The sequence below is a fragment of the Cannabis sativa genome, chromosome 2, assembly GCF_029168945.1.
Source record: "Cannabis sativa cultivar Pink pepper isolate KNU-18-1 chromosome 2, ASM2916894v1, whole genome shotgun sequence".
Taxonomy (NCBI): Eukaryota; Viridiplantae; Streptophyta; class Magnoliopsida; order Rosales; family Cannabaceae; genus Cannabis; species Cannabis sativa.
Window position 1 is genome coordinate 80,257,927 of NC_083602.1, and position 20,163 is coordinate 80,278,089.

The 20,163-nt window shown below is 40.0% G+C and overlaps 1 long non-coding RNA gene across 3 annotated transcripts; it reads left to right on the forward strand.

Annotated features, from left to right (window-relative positions):
- The first annotated feature begins 579 nt into the window (after positions 1–579).
- On the forward strand, positions 580–18,636 carry LOC115718841 (uncharacterized). Of its 3 annotated transcripts, XR_009686411.1 has the most exons (6): positions 580–795; positions 956–1,428; positions 1,603–1,738; positions 16,220–16,514; positions 16,787–16,902; positions 18,311–18,636. It is a non-coding gene; the product is annotated as an uncharacterized LOC115718841 (long non-coding RNA). The 3 variants fall into 3 exon arrangements; XR_009686412.1 differs by lacking the exon at positions 1,603–1,738; XR_004012060.2 differs by lacking the exons at positions 580–795; positions 956–1,428; positions 1,603–1,738 and having other exon boundaries at positions 16,171–16,514.
- The last annotated feature ends 1,527 nt before the right edge of the window (positions 18,637–20,163 follow it).

The window sequence follows — 20,163 nt, forward strand, 5'->3', positions numbered from 1 at the left end:
TAAACTAAGCGGTCTTTACACATACCTTTTAAACACGATGATATGTGTAAACCTATCATTGATCTATGACCAAAAAGATGGAATAGGGTTGGGGCTTTATTTTCTTCTGGGTTGGGGTCCTCAGGTACATCCGTCAGGGGTGGGCGGGACAAAATGGATCTGGGTTGCCAGGGATGAGGGTCGTTTGGGTTAGGATGCTGAGAGGAGGACGCCAAGAGGTTGAGTGGAACTACTACAAAAAGACTTATTTGCGCTCGTCAACGCGTCACACCAAAATAGTTGACCGAAGCAAAAAATATGTAGCGATTTTATTCTTCAGAGTATAACTGATGCTAAAAAATACCAATTAGCGTCAGTTCATTCCCCAATGATAAAAGAAGAACTGAGAAAAGAAGTGAATTTTTTTAAAATTATCTATTACATTTTACTTCGGTGAAAAAGTAAGGTCAATTATTTTTGCTTCAATTTAAAACTGAGGTTAATAAATTTGCCACGGTTATCCACCGACGCAAGAAGGTTTAACTTTTATAAAACCCAATTTTCACAAATATTTCATTTGCCTCTTTTCCCCTGCCCATTTCGAAACCCTAGCAGAGCCCCCCCGCCATTTCGAAATGTAGCAGATAGCCGCACCAACCCCCTCAAAATGCTACTTCTTCTCCATCTCAAACACCATTAACGGCTTTTGAATAATGGCATCCATGCTTGGAACTTCATCGTCAACAATCTTTGCTTCTCGCTTCTTATCTTCTCCCTCCTCGAAGACTTCTAGTCCCTCTTTTTCTTTCAACCTAGGTACACTACTCAACGAATCAATCTATGGCTATTGACCTCATTCTTTAGTTCATTTATTTTCTGGGTTTCGTCTAATTTTCATTTTTGGATGATATTTCATTGACCCAGTTCACTATTTTGAGCTTCTTTTTTAGTTGTGGTTTTTTCTCTTTGAAATTAGTGGATTTTACAGGGCAGGGCAACGTGAATCGGTTGTATGGAGGAATTGAGATTTTAGTAAAAAAGGGGAGGTCTCTCCTTTCGCATGTCTCGTCTCGTTTTTCATGACTTCCCTAGTAAGGGCATGTTGTATGGGATCAAGAAGGCCTCCTCGTAGATTAGCTACCTTTTTCGCCCGAAGCAAATTGAGTGGAATTTTATTTGAGTTTTAGAATGTAATTCTTGCAAATGCTAAGGTTTAAATTGTGGAAACTAGGCTTTAGAAAAAAATTTATAGTGATTTTTTGGTAATTTAGTCTAGTAGGGATTGAAGAACTAAAAAATTATAATATTTCTATTATGTTCATAAAAACTACACTCGACTTCCACATCTTCATCTGCAGCAAGTGATGAATCAGAAATAATGATGCTTGAACATGTCAGAAGGCATATCCCATTAGCTTCATCAACTATGGTTATCGGTAGCATTCTCAGGTTAATCAAAGCTTTGTTCCTTATTTTAGCAGCTAAAAGAATATTGATTTGCATGGATGTTGATTCTGTATGTGCTTCAAACTTTTGGTCAGTTAGTTTTGCAATGAAGATATGTAAATGTTTTCCATTTTGCATTAATAATTGTGTTAGTGACTTGTTTATTTTAATGGACAGAATTCACCTAGGTAAAAACCAGCAATACAATATTTGAGTTTGAGATCATTGGGTGCCCAAGCTATTCTTCTCTCTTTAGGTATACAAGGAGTTTTTCATGGATTCAAAGATACTAAGACACCTCTTTATGCTACAAGTAATCTAACTTCTCTTTCTTATTCCTCTCATTTAAGTATTAAAGTTCACTTTGGAGTTGCTCTTATTTAGAACCCCATAAAAATTCTTACTTAGTCTCTTATAAGGCCTATCTGACCAAGTAGTTGGGATAAACCCCTTAATTAAGCATACCATTGTGGGTGTTGAGATTCCTTCTGATTACATAATAATAGACATATTAAAATAAGCTTGAAATTACTTAGTGAATCTGTTTTTGTGTTTGAAAAGGTCTGCCAACTTTGAATTAATGTTGATAACATAATCCCCTGTATGTGATTATTTGTTAGGTAGGCTATAAGAATATTGAAATTGAGTTTAATTGATTCTTTTCTTCGAAAGATTGTATATGTGTAGGAGGTAATGTATGCCTCTTCAACTGGATTTCACATCTGGTTTGTTGATTGCTGAGCTAGGGTTTGATACTTTTATGTGTTTTGGCTTTAACAAAAAGAATGAGAAAAAATACACTTTATTTATTAGTTGTCCATGAGAAATACAAGCAAATTTGTTTCTGTATTTTTCAATAGTATACTACTACAATATGTAGAATTTGCGTCGGTCAACGGGACGGTCAACGTCAAGGATTGACGCAAAAAATGGAAGCGAAGTTGTTGAGTTGAATTATTTAACTGTGACTCGTCCAGATATTGCATTTCCAGTTAGTGTTATCAGTCAGTTCATGTCTTCCCCAACAATTCGAATCACTATTTTCTACTTGGTATCAGAGCATTGTGATTCAAAATTCGAAATTCGAAATTAGGGTTCTGAAAAAAAAAAAAATAAAAATTAGGGTTTGAGTTTAGGGTTGTTTTTTTCGAAAATCCTATTTGGAGTGAACATTGTTTCTCACCGCCCACATAGGAGGACTGCCCAGCCGCCGATCTACCAACCCCCGAAGTCCGGTCGCCGGATTCCTCGCGCGTGGGGCTCACGCGCCGCCTGAACCTTCTGCGCGTGGGGCTCACGCGCCGGCGCGTGGAGGCGCGTGTGACGGCGCCTTCGACGGCGTTCTGTTGCCGATTCTTCACTGGGTTCTTCTAAGCCCACTCGCATCTGTTCTAGGTTGTAATTCGGTATTTGTTTGTCTTCTTCGTGTTTGGGTGTTCATTCTTTGGTGTTCTTTTGTTCTTTTTCTCTGTCTTTGTGTTTGCTTTTGAGATTATGGCAGAGATAAGATCAGATTCAAAATCAGTTGTTGTTTCTGATGTTGTTCCCGTAATGTCTAAAATCACGGATCATAAGTTGATTGGTTCGAATTATTTGGAATGGAGTAAGACGATTTGACTGTATTTGAGGAGTATTGACAAAGATGATCACTTGACTGACGATCCTCCTGAAGAAACAAACGATTCAAGGAAAATATGGCTCCGTGAGGATGCTCGCTTGTTCCTTCAAATTCGAAATTCTATCGATAATGAGGTAATTAGTTTGATTAATCATTGTGAATTGGTTAAAGAACTAATGGGTTACTTGGAGTTTTTGTATTCTGGCAAAGACAACATATCTCGCATATATGATGTTTGCAAAGCTTTTTATCGCGCGGAGAAACAAGATAAGTCTCTTATGAATTATTTTATGGCTTTCAAGAAAACATATGAAGAACTTAATGTGCTATTACCGTTTAGTCCTGATGTAAAAGTTCAACAGCGCCAACGAGAACAGATGGCTATTATGAGTTTTCTTGCAGACTCTCATCCGAATTTGACTCGCAAAGTCACAAGTTCTCTCTGGTTCTGATGTCTCCTCTTTACAAGATGTGTTTACTCGTGTTCTTCGCACAGAGACTACCTCTTCAACTCCTCTGAATAGCGCCTTGGTGAGTCGTAATAATTCTGCACCGGAAAGAAACTCTACTCCAAGTGGATTTAAAGGAGGTAATTCACAAGGACCTGATAACCGCACACCAAATTCTGGGAGCATCATGTGCAATTATTGTAAGAAACCAGGCCACACCAAGTTTGAGTGTAGGAAGTTACAATTTAAGAATCGACAACAACACTCTGCCAATATTGCAAGCACTAGTGATGCATCTGACAAATCGGTCCTTATTTCTGCTGATGAATTTGCCAAGTTCTCAAGGTATCAGGAAACACTTAAGTCTTCATCTTCTTCTGTCACTGCGATTGCTGATTCAGGTAACTCTAATGCCTGCCTTCTTTCCAAATCCTCAAAATGGGTCATTGATTCTGGTGCCACAGATCATATGACAGGTAATTCCCGTCTCTTTTCCACTTTTCAGTCTCACAGTCCCACTTCTGTTGTCACCTTAGCTGATGGGTCAACAGCTTCTGTTCTTGGATCTGGCACTATTGTTCCTACACCTATGCTATCTTTATCATCAGTCTTACATTTACCTGATTTGTCCTTTAATTTGCTTTCTGTTAGTCAACTCACTCGTAATCTAAATTGTTGCATCTCATTCTTTCCTGATCATTGTTTGTTTCAGGATCTTATGACGAAGAAGATTATTGGTAAAGGACATGAATCTGGTGGCTTGTATGTTCTTGACCCACTTCCGCCAACCGCTATTGCTTGTTCGAGTGTTGCTTCCGCTTTTGAGGCTCATTGTCGTTTAGGTCATCCATCCCTTCCTTTGCTCAAGAAACTGTGTCCCCAATATAGTAGTTTATCTTCGTTAGAATGTGAGTCATGTCAGTTTGCCAAACATCATCGTGTTAGTTTGAGTCCACGTGTCAATAAACGTGCTAGTGTTCCTTTTGAGTTAGTTCATTCTGATGTTTGGGGTCCTTGTCCTATTTTGTCTCAACCTGGATTCAGGTATTTTGTTACTTTTGTGGATGATCATTCTCGTTTAACTTGGTTATATTTAATGAAAAATCGTTCTGAGTTGTTTTCTATATTCTGTGCTTTTTGTGCTGAGATTCAAACTCAATTTAATGTATCTATTCGTACTTTGAGAAGTGATAATGCCAAAGAGTACATGTCTGCTCAATTTCAATCTTATATGACCTCTAATGGCATGCTTCATGAAACTTCTTGTGTTGATACGGCACCTCAGAATGGTGTTGCAGAACGTAAAAACAGACATCTTCTTGAAACTGCACGTGCTCTCTTGTTTCAAATGAAAGTCCCTAAACCTTTTTGGGCCGATGCAGTTTCCACGGCATGCTTTCTTATTAATCGCATGCCCTCTTCTGTTCTTAATGGTGAAATTCCATTTAAAATTCTTTTTCCTAATAAGTCATTATTTCCAGTTGCTCCGCGAGTATTTGGTAGTGTTTGTTTTGCTCGCGATGTCCGTCCATCTGTCACCAAATTAGACCCTAAGGCACTAAAGTGTGTCTTTCTTGGTTATTCTCGTCTTCAGAAAGGGTATAGGTGTTATTGTCCTGATCTCAACAAATATCTTGTGTCTATTGATGTTACTTTTGTAGAAAATACACCTTATTTTTCTTCCACTACTTCTACTAGTTAGGGGGAGGATGATGATTTGTTGGTTTATTCTGTCACATCCTATGCGCCTACTCCATGTTCTGGCGGGTCTCTTGTTCCTTCACCTGCCTCGGTCGTCACCCCCACAATGTCTACACCTCCACCACCTCCACCACCTCTACCACCTCCACCACTCCCTCGGCCTCCTATAGTGTACACCAGGCGCCCCCCTCCTCCACCTCCTGTTTCATGTCCTGCACCTGCATCTTCGTCATCAGATCTGGACATCTCAGATGATCTTCCCATTGCACTACGTAAAGGTAAACGTCAATGTACTTTTCCTATTACTTCTTTTGTGTCTTATAATCATCTCTCCTCTTTTTCTTGTTCTTTTATTGCTTCTCTTGATTCTATCACTATTCCTAAAACTGTTCGAGAAGCGATGTCTCATCCTGGTTGGCTTGCTGCAATGATAGAAGAGATGAATGCTTTGGTTGCGAATGGTACTTGGGTCTTGGTTGATTTACCTTCCGGAAAACAGGCCATCGGGTGTAAATGGGTGTTCACGGTTAAATTCAATCCAGACGGCACAGTTGCTCGCTTAAAGGCCCGTCTTGTTGCCAAGGGTTATGCTCAAACCTATGGAGTGGACTATTGTGATACTTTTTCTCCTGTTGCTAAACTCACATCTGTTCGACTGTTCATTTCCATGGCAGCTACTCATCATTGGCCTTTGCATCAGCTTGATATTAAAAATGCTTTTCTTCATGGAGATCTTGAGGAAGAAGTATATATGGAGCAACCTCCTGGGTTTGTTGCTCAGGGGGAGTTAGGGCGAGTTTGTCATCTTCGCAAATCTTTATATGGATTGAAACAAAGCCCTCGTGCTTGGTTTGGTAAATTTAGTCGTCATTGAGAAGTTTGGTTTGTTGAAAAGTAAGTCAGATCATTCTGTGTTTTATAAAAGATCAACTGTTGGTATCATTTTGTTAGTGGTGTATGTTGATGACATCGTTATTACTGGAAATGATACTGAAGGCATCTCATCCCTTAAGTCTTTCATTCACACCCAGTTTAACACGAAAGATTTAGGGGAACTCAAGTATTTCTTGGGGATTGAAGTTACTCGGAGTAAACAAGGTATTTTTCTGTCTCAAAGAAAGTATGTACTTGATTTGCTAACTGAGACAGGGAAATTGGGATCAAAACCTTGCAATGCTCCAATGAATCCAGCTGTGCATCTTACACGTGATGGGAAACCATTTGAAGATCCTGAGAAATATCGCAGGTTAGTTGGAAAGTTGAATTATTTAACTGTGACTCGTCCAGATATTGCATTTCCAGTTAGTGTTATCAGTCAGTTCTGTAACACCCTAACTATCTTAGGCGTATTACGTGAGTTTTAAACGTACTGTGCAGCTCGTTGCTAATCAACGAGGTTTATGGAAAAACGTGATTAATTAAAATTTTGCTTTTTCATTAAACTTATAAACCATTTTACAAAAAGTCTCGGGATCCCGATTTATAAAAATATTTACAAACGTTTTAACTGTTTAACTTTTACATCAAAATGAAAGTCGTCTAACGACAGTTACAAAAATCTCAGCCCTGCTGTCCCGAGGATCGTACGCTCCAGGCCTAACCGCCCCGACATGTACAATCTCATAAGCTCGCTCACGGTCCATCAGCTACAGCCTTGCCTTTACCTACACATGAACGTAAACTGTGAGTCGACAGACTCAGTAAGAAAAGCATAATAATATCATACATAAAACTAACTGCCGTGTCCAACACGATACTGAGTCCCGCTACTGCCATGTCCAACATGGTACTGAGCTACTACTGCCATGTCCAACATGGTACTGAGTTTTGAACGTTCAGGGGACGGTACTATTGACAAGTATCCTCCTGATCGGTCGAACCGGTCATACTCCGGCTGCTGGTCATACTCCAGCCTGTACCGACGGGATAGGTCAATAGATCGAACCACCAACCAAGTGTCGGCTGATCGGTCGAACCGGTCATACTCCGCCGCCGGTCATACTCCAGCCTGTACCGACGTGACAGGGTTGGATGGTTCGAAGCCTAAATACATAACTAATGTAATCTAGCAGGCTTCCTACATGCACGCTAAACATGTAATCTACATATGCATACTGTTATACTAATCTTACCTGGATTCCGAATTCAGGTGTGCCGGTCAACCTGACTGGAACTTAGCTGAGCGGCGGATTACAGGCTCCTAAACCGTAAAAATCACAACACCGATAAGTGACACGCTAAATCACAACGGGGACAAAGGTTTTAAAACCAAACCTAACTCACTGCAACTAAATACTAAAATACCCCCAAACTAGCAGAGAACAAACTGACTGAAAACCCGAAACTAGCACAAAACGGAAAGTTGAGAAAAACCGGATTCTTCCCCCTACTGCAAAATCCGGGTAACCGGTTTTACATGCAGTGTTTACCCGGTTTTACCCAGAAAAACCACAAAAATCATTTCACCAACCAAAACGATTCCAAACTCAACCAAACTTTCCAGACCTGCTAATTAGACCCTAATAAACATTTTCCAAGTGATAAAACCAAACTTCAAGCACAGAATCAAAATTTGCCATTAAAGCTCAAGCTTTGAGTTCTAAACTCAAGCTTGAGCAAAACCACCTAGCATGCATTCAAACCCACTCAAATCTACTAAAACATACATAAAATCATCTCTGAAAACGAAAATGATCAACCACAGCCAGTAATTTACAGATTCACAACATTTCTTCAAAAACCACAACTTTTTCACATAAAAACTAAAAGCTTGAACAACCTAGCTACTCATGCTTCAAACAACTCAATTAACATCAAATAATCATGCTTTGAACCTCAGAAAATAACAATCAAACACAGCAACAAGAACAGCCACAAAAGCATGCATTTTCTCCATTTTTATCATTTTTTTTCATAATTTCAAAGAAGGAAAAACAAGAGGAGCTAACCTAGCTTGAAGAATGCTTTGAAAGGATGAGAGATGCTTGGAAATCAAGGAGAAAAATCAGCTTCATGCACCCAAAAGCCTCAGCCGAAATTAGAGAGAGAATGGAGAGTTTTCTTTGAAAATTTTCTATTTTTTTTCTAAGTGTTTGAAAAGTGAAAGAAATTAAAAGAGTAATGCCATATATCTAAACTTATTTCAGCCAACTCAAAATAACCAAATAATATTTAATTTCCATTTAAAAGTCACATAAGACAAAAATACTAATGGGGCAAAAAGACCATTTCGCCCCTCCACCATAAAATCACATAAATCATACTAAAGGGGTATTTTTGGGAAGTTCTAAATTCCCGGCCATTCCCGACATTCCCAATGTCTAATAAACCGACCCAAACTAATAACATGCTAAGTTGTGATTTCTACTGAGCCAAACGCCGAGTTCCAAAATACCGGGCACCGGAAATGCAAAACATGGAAAACTACTGAATAACATAACCATGCATTTCTGAATTCCATAAATAACAGCATAAATTATTTAAATAGCTATAAATAATTTCATAAATAAACATAAACAACTGCTAATTTCCAAATTAACTAAGCGGGCTTTACAACTATTCCCCCCTTAAAAGGATTTCGTCCCCGAAATCTAACCTGAATAACTCTGGATATTGAGCTCTCATATCTGACTCTAGCTCCCAGGTGGCTTCCTCCACCTTGCTGTTTCTCCAGAGAACCTTGACCAATGCTATGGTCTTATTCCGAAAGACTTTATCCTTTCCATCCAGGATCTGCACTGGCTGTTCCTCATATGACATGTCTGGCTGAAGCTGAAGACTCTCATAACTGAGTATATGAGAGGGGTCTGAAACGTATTTTCTCAACATTGAGACGTGGAATACGTTGTGCACTGCTGATAAGGCTGGAGGCAATGCTAACCGATATGCCACTTGACCTATCTTCTCGAGAATCTCGAAAGGTCCTGTGAATCTAGGGCATAACTTGCCTCTTTTCCCGAAACGTTTAATCCCCTTCATCGGAGACACCCGTAAAAACACATGTTCCCCTACTTGGAACTCAACATCTCTGCGTTTCGGATCAGCGTAACTCTTCTGTCTGCTCTGTGAGGCAAGCATTCTAGCTTTTATCTTCTCTATTGCCTCATTGGTCCGCTGCACTGACTCTGGACCTAGGTATTTCCTCTCCCCTGTCTCATCCCAAAGGGATGTGGGATCTGCATTTCCTACCGTACAACAGTTCATAGGGAGCCATCCCTATCGTACTCTGATAACTGTTGTTGTAAGAGAATTCTATCAACGGTAGATATTTACTCCATGAACCCTCAAAGTCCATAACACAGGCTCTCAACATATCCTCCAATATCTGAATTGTCCTTTCGGACTGACCATCTGTCTGAGGATGAAATGCTGTACTGAATTTCAGCTTCGTACCCATTGCCCGTTGCAAACTTTGCCAAAATTTGGAGGTGAATTTCGGATCCCTGTCCGAAACTATAGACTTCGGTACCCCGTGAAGTCTCACTATCTCCCTGACATATAACTCTGCCAACTGATCCACTGTAAATGTTGTTCTGACCGGCAGAAAATGAGCAGATTTCGTAAATCGGTCCACCACTACCCAGATGGAATCATACAAACCCGTGGTCCTAGGTAACCCGACCACAAAATCCATCGTAATATCCTCCCATTTCCATTCTGGTAGGGTTAGAGGCTGCAACAACCCTGCTGGTCTCTGATGTTCAGCCTTGATCTGCTGACAAGTGAGGCATCTCGATACGAATTCTACCAAATTCTTCTTCATACCGTTCCACCAGAAGTACGGTTTCAAATCTTGATACATCTTAGTGGTGCCGGGATGCAGAGAATACGGGGAAGAATGAGCCTCCTCAAAGATCTCGTTTCTCAAGTCCACACTGCTCGGGACACAAACCCTGGCTTTATACAAAAGCATCCCACTATCTGACACTGAAAAGTCTTTGGCTTGACCAGCCAATACCTCATCTCGGATCTTCACTAACTCCGGATCTGTCGTCTGAGCAACCTTTATTCTTTCTAACAGGTCAGATTGCAGCGTTAAGTTGTGAAGCTGACCTACCACAAACTCAATGCTGGATCTAACCATATCCTCTGCTAGCTGAGGTGAGATCTGAACCATGCTAGCTACTTGCCCGGGACCCTTTCTGCTCAGGGCATCAGCCACTACATTGGCTTTTCCGGGATGATAGAGGATCTCGCAATCGTAGTCCTTTACTAATTCCAACCAACGCCTTTGTCTCATGTTCAAATCTTTCTGAGTAAAGAAATACTTGAGACTCTTATGGTCGGTATAGATCTCGCACTTCTCCCCGTAAAGGTAATGCCGCCAAATCTTCAGTGCAAAAACCACTGCGGCTAATTCTAAATCATGAGTCGGGTATCGCTGTTCATAATCCTTTAACTGACGGGAGGCATAAGCGATAACCCGATCGGCTTGCATCAATACGCACCCCAAACCCTGTTTGGATGCGTCACAGTAGACTACGAACTTCTCCTTGTCCGAAGGCAAAGCTAGTACCGGAGCAGTAATCAATCTCTGCTTCAGCTCCTGAAAGCTAGCTTCACATTTATCTGACCAGATAAATCGCTGATTCTTCTTTGTAAGCTCGGTTAGGGGCATTGAAATTTTGGAGAACCCCTCCACGAACCTACGGTAGTACCCAGCTAATCCCAAGAAGCTTCGATCTCTCGTCATCGTCTTCGGTCTCGGCCAATCCCTGACGGATTCGATCTTCCCGGGATCCACCTTGATCCCGTCTTCACCCACAATGTGCCCTAGGAAGGACACCTGAGACAACCAGAACTCACATTTCTTGAACTTGGCGTAGAGCTTATGTTCTCGAAGTCGTTGCAGTACCATCTGAAGATGTAACTCATGCTCCTCTTCTGATTGAGAGTACACGAGGATGTCGTCGATAAACACAATCACACAGATATCGAGGAAATCCTTGAATACTCTATTCATCAGGTCCATGAATGCTGCAGGAGCATTGGTTAGTCCGAATGACATAACCGTAAACCGGTAGTGTCCATACCTAGTGCGGAAAGCCGTCTTTGGAATGTCCTCCTCTCGGATTCTCAACTGATGATAACCCGAACGGAGATCAATCTTAGAAAAGACCGTCTTCCCCTGAAGCTGATCGAACAAGTCATCGATCCTAGGTAATGGATATTTATTCTTCACCGTCAGCTTGTTCAACTCTCTGTAGTCGATGCACATCCTCATAGATCCATCCTTCTTCTTCACGAACAAAACCGGGGCTCCCCAAGGTGACACACTGGGCCGAATGAACCCTATGTCAAGCAACCCTTGGAGCTGAATCTTTAATTCCTTAAGTTCAGCTGGAGCCATCCTATACGGGGCTTTGGAAACCGGATCCACCCCTGGTGCCAAGTCAATCACGAAGTCAATCTCCCGCTGAGGTGGTAACCCTGGAAGTTCTTCGGGAAAAACGTCCAAAAATTCCCGAACCACTCTGATGTCCTCTGGCCGAATGGTGTCTGGCCGAGTGGTGTCCACCACCTCGGCCAGAAACCCTAAGCACCCGCCGTGCAATAATTCTCTCGCTGACATAGCCGAGATCACCGGGATCCGAGATCCCTGAACCGAACCCACAAACACGAACGGTTCTTCACTTTCCGGTTGGAAGACCACCATCTTCCTCTTACAGTCAATGCTCGCCGAATATTTAGATAGGAAATCCATTCCTAAAATAATATCGAATTCGACTAAACTCATCTCTATCAGATCAGCGCTTAACTCTCTACCATCTATCCTGATCGGCATAGACCTAATCCACCTATTGGAGATAACCAATTCTCCGCCAGGTAACAGGGTTCCAAACCCTGATTCATATCTATCAAAGGGTCTACCCAACTTACTAAAGACTCTGGCCGCCACATAAGAATGTGTAGCCCCAGAGTCGAACAGCACTGAATAAAGCGAGTTGTTAATAAAAAGCTGACCTGTGACTACTGATGGGCTGGCATCTGCATCAGCCTGAGTGATAGCGAACACCCTGGCTGGAGTGGGTATCGCTGGAGCTCTCGGTGCCTCTGGTCGGAGCTGGGGACATTCCCTCTTGAAGTGTCCGGGCATGCCACAATGAAAGCATCCCTGCCCCTTGCACTCACCCCGATGATGCCTCTTGCAGCTAGGGCACTCGGGATAGGAGAATCGGGTCTCAGTACCACCAGGACGACTCCCTCTGTTCTGGTTCCCACGGAACCTCTTGTTCTGACTCGAGCCGCCGGAAGCAGTGGGTGCCCTCTTCCTCTGATCAATGGCCGAACCACTACTCCCCCTGCTATAGCCTGATGCAGGAGGGGTAGGAGCCCCGCCACCAGCCGGAGTACTCAACGATTCTGACATGCACCCTACTGCGCCCTCAGCTCGCAGTGCCTTCTCCACCATCTGAGCATAGGTGGTGCTGTCGTCGGTGGTAATCATCAGGTCATGCCTGATCTTGGGATTCAACCCGTCCAGATACTTCTCCTTCCTGCTGAAGTCGGTCGGCACAATTCCCGAGGCTAACCTCGCCAACCGGTCAAACTGAGTAGTATACTCAGTGACGCTCATGTTCTCCCGCTGGGTCAGGTGAACGAACTCTTTCCTCTTGGCGCTTCTGACCGCCTCATTATAGTATTTCGCGTTGAAGAGTTCTTGGAACCTCTCCCAAGTCATGGTGGTGACGTCATGGATCTGAGACACCATGTCCCACCATACCAGGGCATCCTCCTGGAACTGAAACGTGGCGCACACCACTCTGTCGTTTCCGGTGACACCCATGAAATTCAGGATTCGGGTAATCACCGTCAGCCACTGCTCGGCTTTCGATACATCTGGACCTCCCAGGAATACCGGAGGTGCTTGCTTCCGGAACCGCTCATATAAAGGTTCCAATCAGGCCGCCACCACTATCTCGGCCTGGGCGACGGGGGGTGCCACCGGAACTACGGGCACAGAACCGCAGGAGCACCCCGTCGTCTCAACCTCTCGAATCTCGAGGTCTTGCTCTTCGATCCGGGCTTGCATCTCCGCAAACCGTAACTCCCAGTTCGGGGCTCCCTGATCGGCTGGGGGAGCCTGGGCAGCCTGTGGCGGGTTCTCATCACCCCGGCCACGAGCACTGCCTCGGGGACCTCTGCCTCGGCCCCTAGCAGGTGGGGGAAACTGAGCTCCCTGTCCTTGGTTCGACCCTACAGAGTTGCCCTGACTCCTGGTAGTCCGCCTGGCGTCCATCTAGTTAGAACCGCCTGCGAAACCAAGAGTTGGCATATCAGGTCGTATTCAAGGCGAGCTTACTAATGCCGCTTAATTTGGAAATTAGAAATGAAACATGCGCCTATTCTACTATCAGGCTACTAACATGCTTCCTAACAGGCTTTTCTTTTTCATAACTGAATAAATTAAACTACTAAAGCAATAAAGGCTTACTGAACCGTGAACCGAGCTAACTGCTGATGATGATTGTACATGTCGTGACGATCTTCGGAAGACAACCTGGCGGCTCTGATACCAAATTGTAACACCCTAACTATCTTAGGCGTATTACGTGATTTTTAAACGTCTTGTGTACGTTGCTAATCAACGAGGTTTATGGAAAAACGTGATTAATTAAAATTTTGCTTTTTCATTAAACTTATAAACCATTTTACAAAAGTCTCGGGATCCCGATTTATAAAAATATTTACAAACGTTTTAACTGTTTAACTTTTACATCAAAATGAAAGTCGTCTAACGACGAGTTACAAAAATCTCGCCCCGTCGTCCCGAGGATCGTACGCTCCAGGCCTAACCGCCCCGACATGTACAATCTCATAAGCTCGCTCACGGTCCATCAGCTACAGCCTTGCCTTTACCTACACATGAACGTAAACTGTGAGTCGACAGACTCAGTAAGAAAAGCATAATAATATCATACATAAAACTAACTGCCGTGTCCAACACGATACTGAGTCCCGCTACTGCCATGTCCAACATGGTACTGAGCTACTACTGCCATGTCCAACATGGTACTGAGTTTTGAACGTTCAGGGGACGGTACTATTGACAAGTATCCTCCTGATCGGTCGAACCGGTCATACTCCAGCCTGTACCGACGGGATAGGTCAATAGCACTGAACCACCAACCAAGTGTCGACGATCGGCCGAACCGGTCATACTCCGCCGCCGGTCATACTCCACCTCGTACCGACGTGACAGGGTTGGATGGTTCGAAGCCTAAATACATAACTAATGTAATCTAGCAGGCTTCCTACATGCACGCTAAACATGTAATCTACATATGCATACTGTTACACTAATCTTACCTGGATTCCGAATTCAGGTGTGCCGGTCAACCCGACTGGAACTTAGCTGAGCGGCGGATTACAGGCTCCTAAACCGTAAAAATCACAACACCGATAAGTGACACGCTAAATCACAACGGGGACAAAGGTTTTAAAACCAAACCTAACTCACTGCAACTAAATACTAAAATACCCCCAAACTAGCAGAGAACAAACTGACTGAAAACCCGAAACTAGCACAAAACGGAAAGTTGAGAAAAACCGGATTCTTCCCCCTACTGCAAAATCCGGGTAACCGGTTTTACATGCAGTGTAAAACCGGTTACCCGGTTTTACCCAGAAAAACCACAAAAATCATTTCACCAACCAAAACGATTCCAAACTCAACCAAACTTTCCAGACCTGCTAATTAGACCCTAATAAACATTTTCCAAGTGATAACACCAAGCTTCAAGCACAGAATCAAAATTTGCCATTAAAGCTCAAGCTTTGAGTTCTAAACTCAAGCTTGAGCAAAACCACCTAGCATGCATTCAAACCCACTCAATTCTACTAAAACATACATAAAATCATCTCTGAAAACGAAAATGATCAACCACAGCCAGTAATTTACAGATTCACAACATTTCTTCAAAAACCACAACTTTTTCACATAAAAACTAAAAGCTTGAACAACCTAGCTACTCATGCTTCAAACAACTCAATTAACATCAAATAATCATGCTTTGAACCTCAGAAAATAACAATCAAACACAGCAACAAGAACAGCCACAAAAGCATGCATTTTCTCCATTTTTATCATTTTTTCCATAATTTCAAAGAAGGAAAAACAAGAGGAGCTAACCTAGCTTGAAGAATGCTTTGAAAGGATGAGAGATGCTTGGAAATCAAGGAGAAAAATCAGCTTCATGCACCCAAAAGCCTCAGCCGAAATTAGAGAGAGAATGGAGAGTTTTCTTTGAAAATTTTCTATTTTTTTCTAAGTGTTTGAAAAGTGAAAGAAATTAAAAGAGTAATGCCATATATCTAAACTTATTTCAGCCAACTCAAAATAACCAAATAATATTTAATTTCCATTTAAAAGTCACATAAGACAAAAATACTAATGGGGCAAAAAGACCATTTTGCCCCTCCACCATAAAATCACATAAATCATACTAAAGGGGTATTTTTGGGAAGTTCTAAATTCCCGGCCATTCCCGACATTCCCAATGTCTAATAAACCGACCCAAACTAATAACATGCTAAGTTGTGATTTCTACTGAGCCAAACGCCGAGTTCCAAAATACCGGGCACCGGAAATGCAAAACATGAAAAACTACTGAATAACATAACCATGCATTTCTGAATTCCATAAATAACAGCATAAATTATTTAAATAGCTATAAATAATTTCATAAATAAACATAAACAACTGCTAATTTCCAAATTAACTAAGCGGGCTTTACAATGTCTTCCCCAACAATTCGAATCACTATTTTCTACATGTCGGTTGGAAACTGACGCAAAAGAATGGGAGTTTGCGTCCGTTATCAATTCGACGCTTAAATTTAAACCGATGACAAACTTAATTTTTTTTAAAAAAAAGAAGTTTTATGCGTCAGCTATGAACGGACGCTATTAATGCTGACGTCAGTTGGCAACCGACGCAACTGCCATGAGCCTTTAATGAAAACAGTCTCTAATTAGTTAGTTTTTCACAAAATCTCCAATTCTAACATAGATATTTCATTTTCAGAAAACCTAATATCCCATTGCTCTCTTCTCTTTCCCGCCCAACATTCCATGAATCTCTCTTCACCCAAGCTCAATAAACGACTGTCTCTCGACTAGGCCATCGGCGCACCACCGAATCTTGAAGGCCATTTCAACCCTCTCCACTCTATTTCCCTCTCCGCTGGATCTCTCTCCCCTTCGCCCTCTTCTTCGCAAACCCGTAGCCCAAACCACCACCACCAGATGCGCAACCCAACGACCCAACCACAACAACACTTCTTTGGTGTCCTTCTCGTTGCCGGCCGCTGCTAGCAGAGGTATATATATGTAATTAAAATATTTAATATATACAGAGAAGGAATGTATATATTATTAATTTTGTTAAAGAAATAATTATAGTAAAGTAATTAGTAAGGTTGGTAATCACACCTTGATTTGGTTAAAGAAAACAAAAATTTAGTTGTTGCGATTCTATACACATTCTTTCTTTTTCTATTTCGTACCAAGATACTTCTTCCATATATATAGTTTTTTTTAATTGATTTGAAAATCAAAAGCTCTAATTCAAAATCTATAATTATATATATAGTTCTTTGACGAGGTTGGGCGAAGGTTGGATTGGAGGCGACGGGCTTCAGATCTTGTTCGTGGGCTACGGGACTTGGACTGGTTGGTGAACTGCTGCTAGAGGTTTTCTTCAAAACTGTAAGAACAATTTCAAGATTTTGGTATATTTGGTTTTTAAAATTTATTTCTATTATGAACAGATGCTCTGGTTTCTTCTGTACTAGAAAGTAGCTCCTGTATGTATTCAATTCCGAAATTAGTTTGCAAGCTGGTGATTAATAAATAAAAGAAAAAATGTAATCTATACTTATTAACAATAATATAGAAAATAAGAAACAAGCAGGTGTTTTAATCCAAAATAGAAATATGATTCGAAATGATCTTTTAGCAATAACCAGGCTATTTGAGCATATTTGAAAGTTTCATTTCTTTGTGTTGTGGATTTTCATCATACTATTTTTTAGAAAGTATGATAGTGTTTATGTTACTATTCTGTCTTTGAACAAATAATAATTGTATTTTTCTTTCTTGAGATCATGTAGGTGTTTTCTTTTGTAGGATTTCTCATCACATGCTTTTCTTAGCTTTAGCTTTTAGAAAATTGACTATTTCTCAATTTCTATTCTTTTGTAAAAAGGAAAAATTCCCTGGGAGGGTCCAAGTATTTTGAACTTGGGAATGAATTTCTATTGTAAACACTATTTTTGATACCATTTGTTTCTTTTGTCTAAAGAGTTTCAGTCTACGATTATACTTATTTAATCTGTATTATTTCTTAAATGAATCTTGGGCATAACAATTGGAGTCAATGTCATACTTTTGGCCATTGTGGCCGTTTGACTCTAATTACATGTTTGACTTTATTTGTGTGGAGCTTGCACTAGAATAGCATTGCAATTCTTCGTAATTGTTTGTGTTTTTCTCGCAAAGAAAAATTGGAATCTGTTTGGAGTTAGAATTATATGTTTTAAGTTTTGTAGGTTTAGAGCTAGCTGATATATTGTTTAATAAGAATGATCTTGAGCAGGTGGTAGTTGAGGTCATCTTCTTTTCCCTTTAATTAGAACAAATTCAAGTGTCAAGCCATTGTTATCCCAAATGTCATGTTTTTCAATCATTTATTGAATTTTATCAACTTTGTTCAGCATAAGTTATCAAAATTATTTATTGGGATTTCAAGACACAATAACTCATAGTACAATCATCAAACACTTTGTAATCAGACTTAATTATCACACTATGATAATTGAATACTTGAATCATTGTTCAGAAAACTATGATCTATATGAATTTAATTAAGGTAACAATCTGTGCATCTGAAATTCTCTAAGAATAATGGGGTAAGAACTTAGCCTAAGTGATCGGTTAGTATGCCTTATATAATTGGCTTCATAGCATACATATATAGTTGTTGTTATTCTGTTAAATCACTTCTCTTCACAGTATTGGAGTACTTTGTTACTAGTCTTAGGTCCATTTCCCTGTGATTTTATATTTAAAATTTAAATTGTGTATTGGCTTATATAAATTTTCTTGATTGTTGCAGAAAATTGCTCAATCTTTCATTATAAAGCTTATGGCGCTAGCTACTTAGCGATACAATTTTAATCGAGATTGGATAAGCAAAAAGGTACTTCGGATAATATCAAGAGTTAGGAAAGTTAGGAGTAGGAGAACCTTTTCTACTCATACATATAGAGGATAGGATTGTGTATTGTAAGTGCAAATTTTTACTAAGTTATGAAGGTTCGGCTTGTATATTGAAAGTATTGTTAAAAATATTTGTTATATAGACACTTTATCTAATATTACTCATGTAATTGTCTTTTGAATTTATCTTATTAATTTTAACTTTATATTATTATTTTTTAATAGTGAACTTTCAGTTAATAATATATATATGGATATATGATCTTAATTTATCTTTTATATAGGGACAAAATAATATTAGTTTAGTTGTGATTTTTTTTTTAATATGTGGTAAGAATTTTACTGTGAAAAATATTCTGTGTACACCTAACTGTCATTTTATAACCGACGGAAAAAACACTTATTGCGTCGGTTGAAGATTGACGCATAACATGTTGTGTCACTTAAAAACTGACGCAAAATGCTTTAATTTTTTTTATATGTTTTGCGTCGTTTATAAAATGACGAAAATAGTTTTTTGTGTCATTTTATAACCGACGCAAATAAATTAGAATTTGCGTCTACGGTTTATACGTCGGTTATTTAAACCGACGCAAAATCTTTATTAGTCACTTGAAAATCGACGAAAATACCCCTTTTTGACCCAATTAGACAATTTTATCAGATATATTATCTTTTTGACCCAATTAGATAATTTTAGAATTTAGTTTGACATAACAAATAATCAACGGAGACTATTTGTGGTGTAGTGAATTTGATTGAGTGTTGAAAGTTTAGAGAAGCTTTGTGCAAAAGGGAATGAATCAACGACAAAAAAGCAATGGAAAGCAGAGAAGAGATGTGGTTGGCCATTGGGGTTAAGATTTGATAAAGAGAGTGAGAAGTTGTATATGGATAGTCTATATTTCATGTTCATTCAATTGAAGAGTGAAATTTTTTTATTCATCCCGTGCTATATGTTGTGTTTTCATCTATGTTGCAGTTCCTGACCTTCACTTGTTCTTGTTAATACTTTTGATTGTACAACATTCCTTATATTATTTGACATACCCAAAAAAAAACAAGGGCGTCTTTCTTTTTTGTCACAATAATGACATTCTGTTATTTGAAATTTTGCAAATTAAAGATGTATTGTTGTGATGAAGAATATTACAAAACTAGTACCTTATTTGGCTAAATCCCATACTGTTTTTGCTTCAGTTCTGAACTGAAGTAAAAGACAATTAGCGTCGGTGCACTAATTTTTTACTTTAGTTATGAACCGAAGCAAAAACCTTTCTTTTTTGCTTCAGTTCATAACCGAAGCAAACAACTAATAAGCGTCGGTTCATAACTGAAGCAAAAAAATTAGTATTTGCGTCTAAGGTTATAATGTCGGTTATACCAACAAAAGCAAATACTTTATATGTCACTTAAAAACTGAAGCAAAAAGTCCTTTTTGTAGTAGTGTGGAGGTGAGGGTTTTGAGCTTGAAATGGGGAAGAAGAAGAAGAATCAATGGTTGTGCTAGGGTTTTGCAATGAGACTTTTGAAAACTAGAAATGTGTTTCAGTGTGGATGTAGATTGGAATTATTACTCTAATAAAAATAATAAAAAAATTAATGTTTTTTTTGCTTCAGGGGAAACAGTCACAAATTTTTTAGCCTCTGTTTATAACCGAAGCCAAAAAAAAAATTAGCGTCTTTCTTCCACTGAAGCAAAATGTAAAAGACAATTTTTAAATTTTACACTTTTATCCTCAGTTCCTC